This window comes from Hibiscus syriacus, unplaced genomic scaffold, assembly GCF_006381635.1.
Source record: "Hibiscus syriacus cultivar Baekdansim isolate YM2019G1 unplaced genomic scaffold, ASM638163v2 tig00112738_pilon, whole genome shotgun sequence".
Classification (NCBI taxonomy): domain Eukaryota; kingdom Viridiplantae; phylum Streptophyta; class Magnoliopsida; order Malvales; family Malvaceae; genus Hibiscus; species Hibiscus syriacus.
In genome coordinates, this window is record NW_024063392.1 from 4,217,502 (window position 1) to 4,227,364 (window position 9,863).

Below are 9,863 nucleotides of genomic sequence, written 5' to 3' on the forward strand. Positions count from 1 at the left end.
GAGAATGCCTATGAATAATATAAGAGGTAAAAGAATGAAAAAGGGAATTTAAGTTGAAGGGCCTCCATGAATGTAATCCGAGAGTGGCCCGTGGGTTTGAGAATGGATGGGGAAGATATAGCTAAGAAGACACCTCAAACTGTTTCAACAGAGGATTCCTTCGGAAAACATAAGGCGCAAGAGGATAGGAAAGAAAATCCGAGCAAAAGGGCTTCCATGAATGTAGTCCGAGACTGGCCCATGGGTTTAAGAATCAGTGGGACAAACGTAGCTTTGAAAACGTCTCAAACACCTATATCAGATTTTCTTAAGGCAAGAGGGGTTCTGGGCAGATCAGAAGGCTTGATGAATATTACACCAATCACAACTGCAATATGCGTTCGGGATCCAACCAAAACTATCACCACCGAGGAAAATCGTTTTGGATCTAAATTTGGGCCCAATTTCCAACCAGGAAAAGAAATGTTGATAAATCACAAAGAAGTGATATTTTTCCCAAGAAGCTACTCAGGAGGAAGCAAAAATTTGTGCGTCTGAGGGTACGTTAAAAAGAGCCCCAACAAGTGAAACAATTGAGGAATAGGGAGCAAGTGCAGATGAAGGCCCTAATCCAACTAGTAGGGCATCATAATGAGGTCTTATTCTATTTTACAACATCCTGTTTGACTTTGTTTTTTTAACTTTCTCATATTCTTTCGTAACTTGTTTGTTTTCTGAACTCTATTTTCTTTTTATAAGGATATTTAAATGAATTTATTTTGAATGTTGAACCAAGTTTACAAACTGAAATTCTTTGAAAATCGACTGAATCAAAAACTCTGTAAATGATCGGAGTTACAGATCTTTGACATTGTGACATGGTTAAAAAATAATGACCTTTGATTTTTCCCCATAAGGAACGCTCGAACACCATAGCCTTCTCTTTTAAGAACCGATATAGCCCTCTCCTTTCATTAGGGAATAAACAAGTGGCTCGATATTAGATATACATATGAGCGGACAACATGGGGCATCTTTTTCATATGTCATTACTATACGTTTATTTAAGACGTTCAATGATGATAATGATCTTCACAGATAGAATAGCCGAGTAGGTGAATCTAGTTTAGGCCAGTTGCTTGGAAATTGAACTCTAAAGATGAAATTTTTTTACTTTCAGCAAACACCTAGACTATAATAGGTTATTCTTGACAAACTTAAGAAATTGGACTCGAATACCTATATTATAAAACAATAAAGCTTGAGTTGTCCATCTAAAGCAATTGGTTAAACGCCATGGGTTTATGGATAAGATTCAACTAGCCTGATAAAGGTGATTATAATATACAATAAAACTTGAGTTGTCCCTCTAGAGCAATTGGTTAAACGTCCCGACTTTATGTATAAAATTCAACTAGCCTGATAAAGGTGATTATAATATCTATATAATGATATCGAGATGTCCCTCTAGATCAATTGGTTAAATGCCTCGGCTTTATGGATTCAGCTAGCCATACAATGAAAAATTAAATTTATCTAAATAAGGAGTTTCGATAAAGATGGACTAAGGGAGTTAAGGAACACCTGTTATAGTCAATTTCACACGAGCAATCAGGAATTTCATTTTTAGACTGGTATTTCTGTACTACCTTTGTTAGAGGAGTCTACAAAGCTTGAACAAATGGAGGATTTCAGAGAATCGAAATAGAAGGTCTAGTAATTGATTATGCTAGTTGCGTCATTTTGTCCGCATCCGATTAAAATACCAAGCTAAGAAACAGGGGCATGTTGCGGTGTTCAAAATGACCGAGAACGAAACAACATTTCGGTGGCCAAAACCTAAGAAAGTAGGAAGCCAACCTAAAACCAACTCATTAATTTTGGAAATTTGTCAAAGAGCTATAACTCTGAAAGCGATAAAGAGCTATTGATTGTTTTGGTATTCTTTGAATTCAAGTTTATGATTTGATTCGATTGCGAACCTGGATTAAGGGGCAATGTTTTACAGGATTCTTACAGTTTTTATCTTTTTTCTTCCCTCCTAAGATAAGAGAAATGAGAAAAAAAAACATTTTAAAACAGGACAATCTCAAATGTGAAAAGTCTTGGAAGTTGTTGAGGCTTATTTTGCCTCTATTGAAGAAAGAACAAACAACGATCTTGAAAACAATCAGTTCGAGATACCAGATGGAACCTGTGACATCGTCAACAACTTGATAAGAAAATGGGGTATGGTCGATTCCAAGGACAAGACCAGCAGACAAAAATGAGGCTCCATCCAAGAGATAAAACAGAATTAATTCATGATGCATGCATCGTAGACATACTTAAGAGCATCACAATTATCATTTTTAGCATACATAATTTTTTGCAGCTTTTAGAGTCAAGTTTCAACTTCAAGACGAAAGATACTCGATTCAAAAGTACATTCAAAAGTTGATGGTGGTTGTTGAACTTCACAGCGAAGGAGCGTCTGTCAACAAACAACTTTCCAGTTTTATTCGGAGATAATTTCAACTTCACAGCGAAGGATATTGGACTTGAAACAACACAAGATTGGATTTCAACTTCACAACGAAGGATATCCAATTCAAAGCTCAACTTCACAGCGAAGGAGCATCTGTCAACAAACACCTTTCCAGTTGCATTCAGAGTCAATTTTAACTTCACAGCGAAGAATATTGGACTCGAAACAACACAAGATTGGATTTCAACTTCATAACGAACGATATCCAATTCAAAGCTCAACTTCACAGCGAATGAGCATCTGCCAACAAACACCTTTCCAGTTTCATTCATAATCAATTTCAACTTCACAGCGAAGGATATTGGACTTGAAACAACACAAGATTGGATTTCAACTTCACAACGAATGATATCCAATTCAAAGCTCAACTTCACAGCGAAGGAGCATCTGTCAACAAACACTTTTCCAGTTTCATTTAGAGTCAATTTCAACTTCACGGCGAATGATATTGGACTCGAAACAACACAATATTGGATTTCAACTTCACAACGAAGGATATCCAATTTAAAGCCCAACTTCACAACGAATGAACCATCCACGATTTCAACTTCACGACGAAGGATATTGTGCCCACAAGCAGGAAAATAACTCGAGATTGGATTTCAACTTCATAACGAAGGATATCCAACTCAAAGCCAATTTGGTGAAACTTACTCAATATTGGATTTCAACTTCACGACGAAGGATATCCAGTTCAAGACCAATTTGGTAAAACAATTCTTGGATTTCAAATTCACAACAAAGGATATCCAATTCAAAGCTCAACTTCACAATGAATGGGCCATCCACGATTTCAACTTCATGATAAAGGATATCGTGCTCAACATATTGACTTGATTTTACAGTAAATGAGTCATCGACAACAACAGGGATTCATTCCCCAACCCAGTACAACATAGCTCAAGGTGAGAAAGGCTATATGTTAACAAAAGACCTTCGAGTTCGATTACACTCAGCTCAAAGGCACATCACATTTACATCATAACTCAAGGCGAGAAGGATTATCTGTCAACCAAGACCTTCGAGTTTGATTACACTCAGCTCAAAGGCACATCAAATTTATAGCATAGCTCAAGCCGAGAAGGGTTATCTGTCAACAAACACCTTCGAGTTTGATTCTATTCAACTCGATGACGTATCAACCGTATGGTAGCAACAAGGAACTACATTCTGATTGAAGCCGAGGTTTTCAAGTCAAGAAGAAGATCTGGGGCAATCTCTCAGCTCAGTGCAACATAGCCTAAGTCGAGAAAAGCTATTTATCAATGAAAACTTTCAAGTTCGATTTCATTCAGCTCGAGGAACTACTTTCCAGTTGAATTTTCAAACCAAGGTCTTTAAATTGAGGAAAAGACCAAGGTCAAGAATGGCAACAAGAGGCCACTTTCTGATTTTCCTACGATTTCAACTTCACAATGAATGATCAAGTTTCATCTTCACGACGAAGTATCTTGAGCTAGAAGATGATTCAGGGCCAACTTACCAAAAGCTTTGAGTTCGGTTTAAACTTCACGACGAAGGACATCGTGCTCAGAAGTTCCCAATTCAACTCAACCTCATGGAGAATGAGTCATTTCGTGATTCAATTCAAATTGACCAACCAGTCTTAACATTGGATTTCAACTCTATTACAGAGGGCATTTAATATGGCTGAAATTTGTGTCTTTTAATCTTTACTCTATTTTCGTTACACGATAATGAGCAAAGAGGGGAAGCTGTAGACACCATATTTCATCCTTATTGTATAATATATATATATATATATATATATATATATATATATATATATATATATATTTACACCCTTTTTTTATTTAACATGCCCAAACAAAATAGCCCCAAAACCCGTAGCCCAACAGTGGTCCAAGTGCAATAACCCGTTACATCTGTAACCCAGAAACACGCGACCTGATAGGCAGACCCGAACTCTAGTGAAACCCAACCCCAACCGACCCAGATCCAAACGGGTTAGGTGATTGTATACCTTTTATAATATGTTTTTTCTGAAATTGTATGACTTCATATTTTATAAACATATGTAAAATGTGTATAATAACAATAAGATTCAATAGTGTATAAATACAATAAGATAAAAATAGTATGTATAAGCCATATATATAAACATTATGTTTAAATATGGTATGTATAGACACCATATTTCGTCCTTATTGTATAATGTATATATTATATTATATAATATATATATATATATATATATATTATTTACACCTTTTTTTCTTTTTATTTTACAGGCCCAAACAAAACAGCCCCAAAACCCATAGCCCAACAGTGGTTCAAGTGCAGTAACCCGTTATATCTGTAACCCGGTAACACGCGACCCGATGGGCAGACCCAAACTCTAGTGGAACCCGACCCGAACCGACCCAGATCCAAACGGGTTAGGTCTTTTCGAACCCTAGCCAAGAATTTATCCTCAACGCCGCGCTTCCACCTTTTCGAAGACCCATTCCTCACACAACCATCGTCGGAGATTTCAGCACTCACAACATCAACAAACAACAAGCAAGTTAGTCCCATAAGACTCTCAACCAACCGAAAATTATAGTATCAATAGGAGTCCAAAATAGGTTTTTTAGCATTATAAATAGGATGTAAATCAAACACAAGAGGGAGAGGAAAATACTAGAGAAATACGCAAAAGTTTCTGAGAAATCGAAGCGAAAAAGTTGTAAAAAATTTCTAAACCCATTCGAAATAAAAGGTACAATTTTTACATTTTTTATTGCCCATCTCGCTTGCATGATGCTTCCATTCTTTCTTTTGTTTGTTTTTTTGACCCAAAGGAGGGTGACGCCAATGAAAAAATGGGGAAGAATAAAAATCTTTCGATCCAAATCTAGCCTCCCGACCACCGTCGATGAACGGCACAGCGGCCAGCCAGAATCTGGAAACCACGGTGGTGTTCTTCGTTTGATGAAGAACACCCCATGAACAATTAAGAGAAAACAAAAGGGGGCTTTTAATCGGTTTTGGGGATGTTTTAAAAATGAAACTTTGTTTATAGGATTGGGTTTTATACCCAACCCATGGAGCACCCGCCGACTTGACCCGGGTTTACTAGATCTGCGTGTTTTTCATTAAAAAAAAGGGGAATTGTGTTTTTGGTTCCCCATTTTTTGAATCTTTTATTTTGGGCAATTTCATTCAATTTAATCCCGAATTTCCTTTTAAATTGACCCCAATTTTGATTTTATTTCAAATTAACCCTCTTATTATATATATATATATATATATATTATATTTTTATTTTATCTTCTTTATTTTTAATATTTTTATTTTTGGTTTATTATTATTACTATTATTTATTTTTTTATTTTTATTTACTTCTATTTTTTATTTATGTGTGTATATATATATATATATATATATATATATATATATATATATATATATATGTATATGTATATGTATATTTTACCTTATTATTGTTGTTGTTGTTGTTTTTACCTAATATTTTATATATATGTATTGTATTTTTTTATTATTATTGTTTTTACTTATTTCAGTAAATACTATATTATATACACCTCACATTTATTAGCTAGGCCCCCTCCTCCTTTTTTTTCTTCTTTTCCGTCATCTCTCCTTCACCAAACTTTTACTTTTTTTTCTTTTTCGGTGAAGTGATTGTTTTCTTTTTTTATTATTTTTTCTCTTTTCTTTATTTTGTTTGTTCTCATTATTATTTTTAAATACCTATTAATTTATATATATATATATATATATATATATATATATATTTACATGTTCATTTTTTAGTTTATTTGTTTTTGATCCTTTCATTTTCATTTTACATGTATATATATATTGTTTTTATTTTTCTTCTTAAAATTTTATTTTCTATTTTTTTATTTTTATGTTTGTTGTATTTCTACTTCTGTCTCCCTTATTTAATTATTTCTTCCATTGTTCCTTATTTTTAGTTTTGGTTATTAATTTATTTTTCCTTATTTTTAGCTTTATTTATATTTTATTTTTTTCTTTTTTTTCTTTATTTTGTTTGTGTTTATTATCTCCATATTGATGCATTTTTTACCTTAATTTGATTCTGTGCTTCATTACAAGTCTAGTATTTCTATCTTTTAAGGGTTTTCGTTTAAGTCTATTATAGGTAAGTAATTTGGATCAATTTTTACCTTTTTTTTAATTTAACTTTCAATTTTCGTAATTAAGACAACTAGAAATTAAGTAGTACCAAAAAGGCAGTTTTAGGGTGTTAACCCTTCCTTGACTGTAACCGACTCCCGAATCCGACATATCACTGGTAAGATGTAGATGAGGTAATAAATAAGGTATCTGATCAACCCATTTGTTCTTAAAATAAATGATCGGTGGTAACTCTAATCATTTAATCCAAGTTGAAGCCCAATTCTGGGTCCACCCGAAAGACGGTTCTGACAGTATGTATTAATATTGTTTTAGGGTTTAGTTGCAATAAAACAATATGTTTTAGGGTTTGGTTGCAATAAAATAGTATGTTTTAGGTTTGCTTGCATAAAATTTGTTGAAGGCATTTGTGTAGGTGACATTTGAAATGCTTTTTAAATGTAGTATTTATAATTTTATTTGCTTTGTTATAAAAAATAATATGTTTGAAATGTGTATAATTTTTGTACTAAATGCAATAAATTATTTATTGATAACTTAATGATACTAATTGATATGGTTGACTTTTTCACTTTGCAGAGTATGGATCAGAAAAATTTATCCGTGTCATTCATTTTGGTGGGCACTTTGTGTCTATACCCATAATGAAGTATATTTCAAAAAGTATAGCATACGTTGATTTAGTTGATATAAACACATTTTTTTTATGTTTGTTGTATGTGATATGATCTAGAAGATAGATTTAAATGGTTATTTTTATGTTTTTATTTTGAAAGTATCAAGTGCTGATCTACTACTTCTATTAGACCATTAGTGAATAAGGATGGAAAACAGGCGGGGCGGGTGCGAATACCCCCTTCTCTCATTCTCATACCAACTTAATATTTTTGTATCTATCACCTACCCACTATCTATGACGGATAAATTTTTTAAATCCACACTCGCCCACACGGATACATTATAAAATCCATCTCCGCACCCACTACCCAATTGGATAGCCACCCCATCCTTTATCGTCCATATCCGTGTGACATCAACATTACTGTTGAATATGGTTTGGCTAGTTAGTTCCTACTTCAACCGACTTCAGCAAAATGACACTATTTTTCTTAAATCTATTTGCATGTGCCGATTGGTTCTTGCAACGTGAATATATGAGTATGCGTTGCCAATAATGATGCTCTTGAGCCTTTTTCTTTTCAATTCTTTTCCTGCTGCATTTTCTAAAAGAATGAAATACCGTCTTCTGAATTATCAGACTGAATTTATTGAGAGAGAGTTGACCGCTCTCAAGGTGGCGATCAAGTGCATTGAGGAGCATAATCTTGAGGAGCAATACCCTGTTGATCCACTTCAGAAGCGGGTTCTCCTGTTAGAGAAGGCTAAGGCAGACAAGAAGAGGGCAGCTGAAGCTGCAAAACCTCAACCCAAGAGGCCCCGTTCCAATGGTGCTGGACATGGTCCCCGAGTCACTAACGTAGCTGTTGACAAAACATTCTATCCAAGAGTCACCAATAGGTACATGTACGACAGACCCTGTGTTTATCCTGGACCTGCTGAGAACCACAGCCACTCTCCTCTTGGTTCTGCCACCTACAACTTCTCTCCCATTCATGGGAACTACTTCGGAAATGGGTACCAGTATCAGGCTGAGTATCTTTACTAATTTCCAAACATGTGCAGTGTATGAATGGATTAGTGTTAAAAAAACAAAAACAAAAAATGAAACAAAGAGTTGTTAATTTTAATCTGGTGTAGACGAAGATATTTTAATCCTCTAAAATATGCAGTCTGTTTTATATGTATGTCCCCTGTTTTATGGAAATAGCCATCCAGCTCAGTTGGTAGAGCACAAGGTTCTAAACCTTGAGGTCGTGGGATCAAGTCCCACGGAGGGCATTTCATAATTTGGAGGTCTCCTACGGAAGCTGCTCTCAACCTGGTGTTGGGGGCAGCCTACTATCTTACCTCCCCCTTACCCCATACATATGGGAAAAAAGGGACATCCATTTTTTTCCCCCTGTTTTATGCTTTGGTATTTTTGATTTGCTGTAATTTTCGTATGGATTGCTGAATTTGCACAAGAATGAGAGGGATGGTGCGTCCGAATAGGATGATATTCATATGCTATGTTTAGGTGTTGGCTACATACGCTTAGGTAGGAGAGGCTAATTGATCATGCATGCCCAAAGGTAAGTTTGGATACTTTCAAAAGTAATTCTAGGATTGGATTATTTTAGGCTTTTGAAATTCCACGTTCAGATTATTTTGGAGTGATCGATTTTTTTCAATTCGGTTTGCGGTTATTTTGGATTTAAACTTAACTACGAGCTTTTGCATCTAAGGTTAGCATCGTCTCCAAATTCAGAGTTGGCTGGCTAGTAGCCCTCCCCATCACAAAGTGCAATTGTGTTCTTCGGTCTTTACTCTCTCAAACTGCTGCATAAAAACAATCTTAACCAAAAACGTTATAAATAGATAAAAAAAAAAACTAAGGGTAAATTACGCATTAATTACTTTTTTTACCTATACATATTTAATACATAAACACATTTAATTTTTGTTTCATTATAGTACATCATTGTTAAAAACTTATCACATTTAATACATAAACTATTAGTTTTGACTTGTTTTGATACCTACATTTTCAAAAAAGAATTTCAAAACTTAACGTTAAATTTTGAATTGGGTATCAAAATGAAATAAAATTAAACTTCAAATATGATTTAAAAAAATAAAAATTTAGGTATTATAATATATCAAAATTTATAGTTTAAATACTAAATATGTAATTTACTCAGAAAATTAATTACGATGATTGCGATAATGTTCAGTTTCAGAATTAATCTCTCAAATTAAATTGATTAATTAGTCTTAATCAAGCTTTAGCCGTGAAAATACAGTTTTATATGGATTTAATAGGTTCGTATTTGAGGATCTACCCCCACACTCAGATCCAGTTTAGTGTAGTTGAATGGCATCCTCAGTCCTTCCTCCACATATTCCTCTTTTTCTTTTTTATTAATAAAATAAATTATATTATATATTTTTATTTAAAATTAAACAAAAATGGAGATATAAAACATCAAAAGGTTTGGATTGTGTGACATGTAAGCAACATATGGTGCTGCGATAGATGGATGGATAAGAGATAAGATTCTCACATCCTCTCCACCAATTAAAAATATGAACACATCTCCTTCCATGGCCACAACTTCACCAGATATTG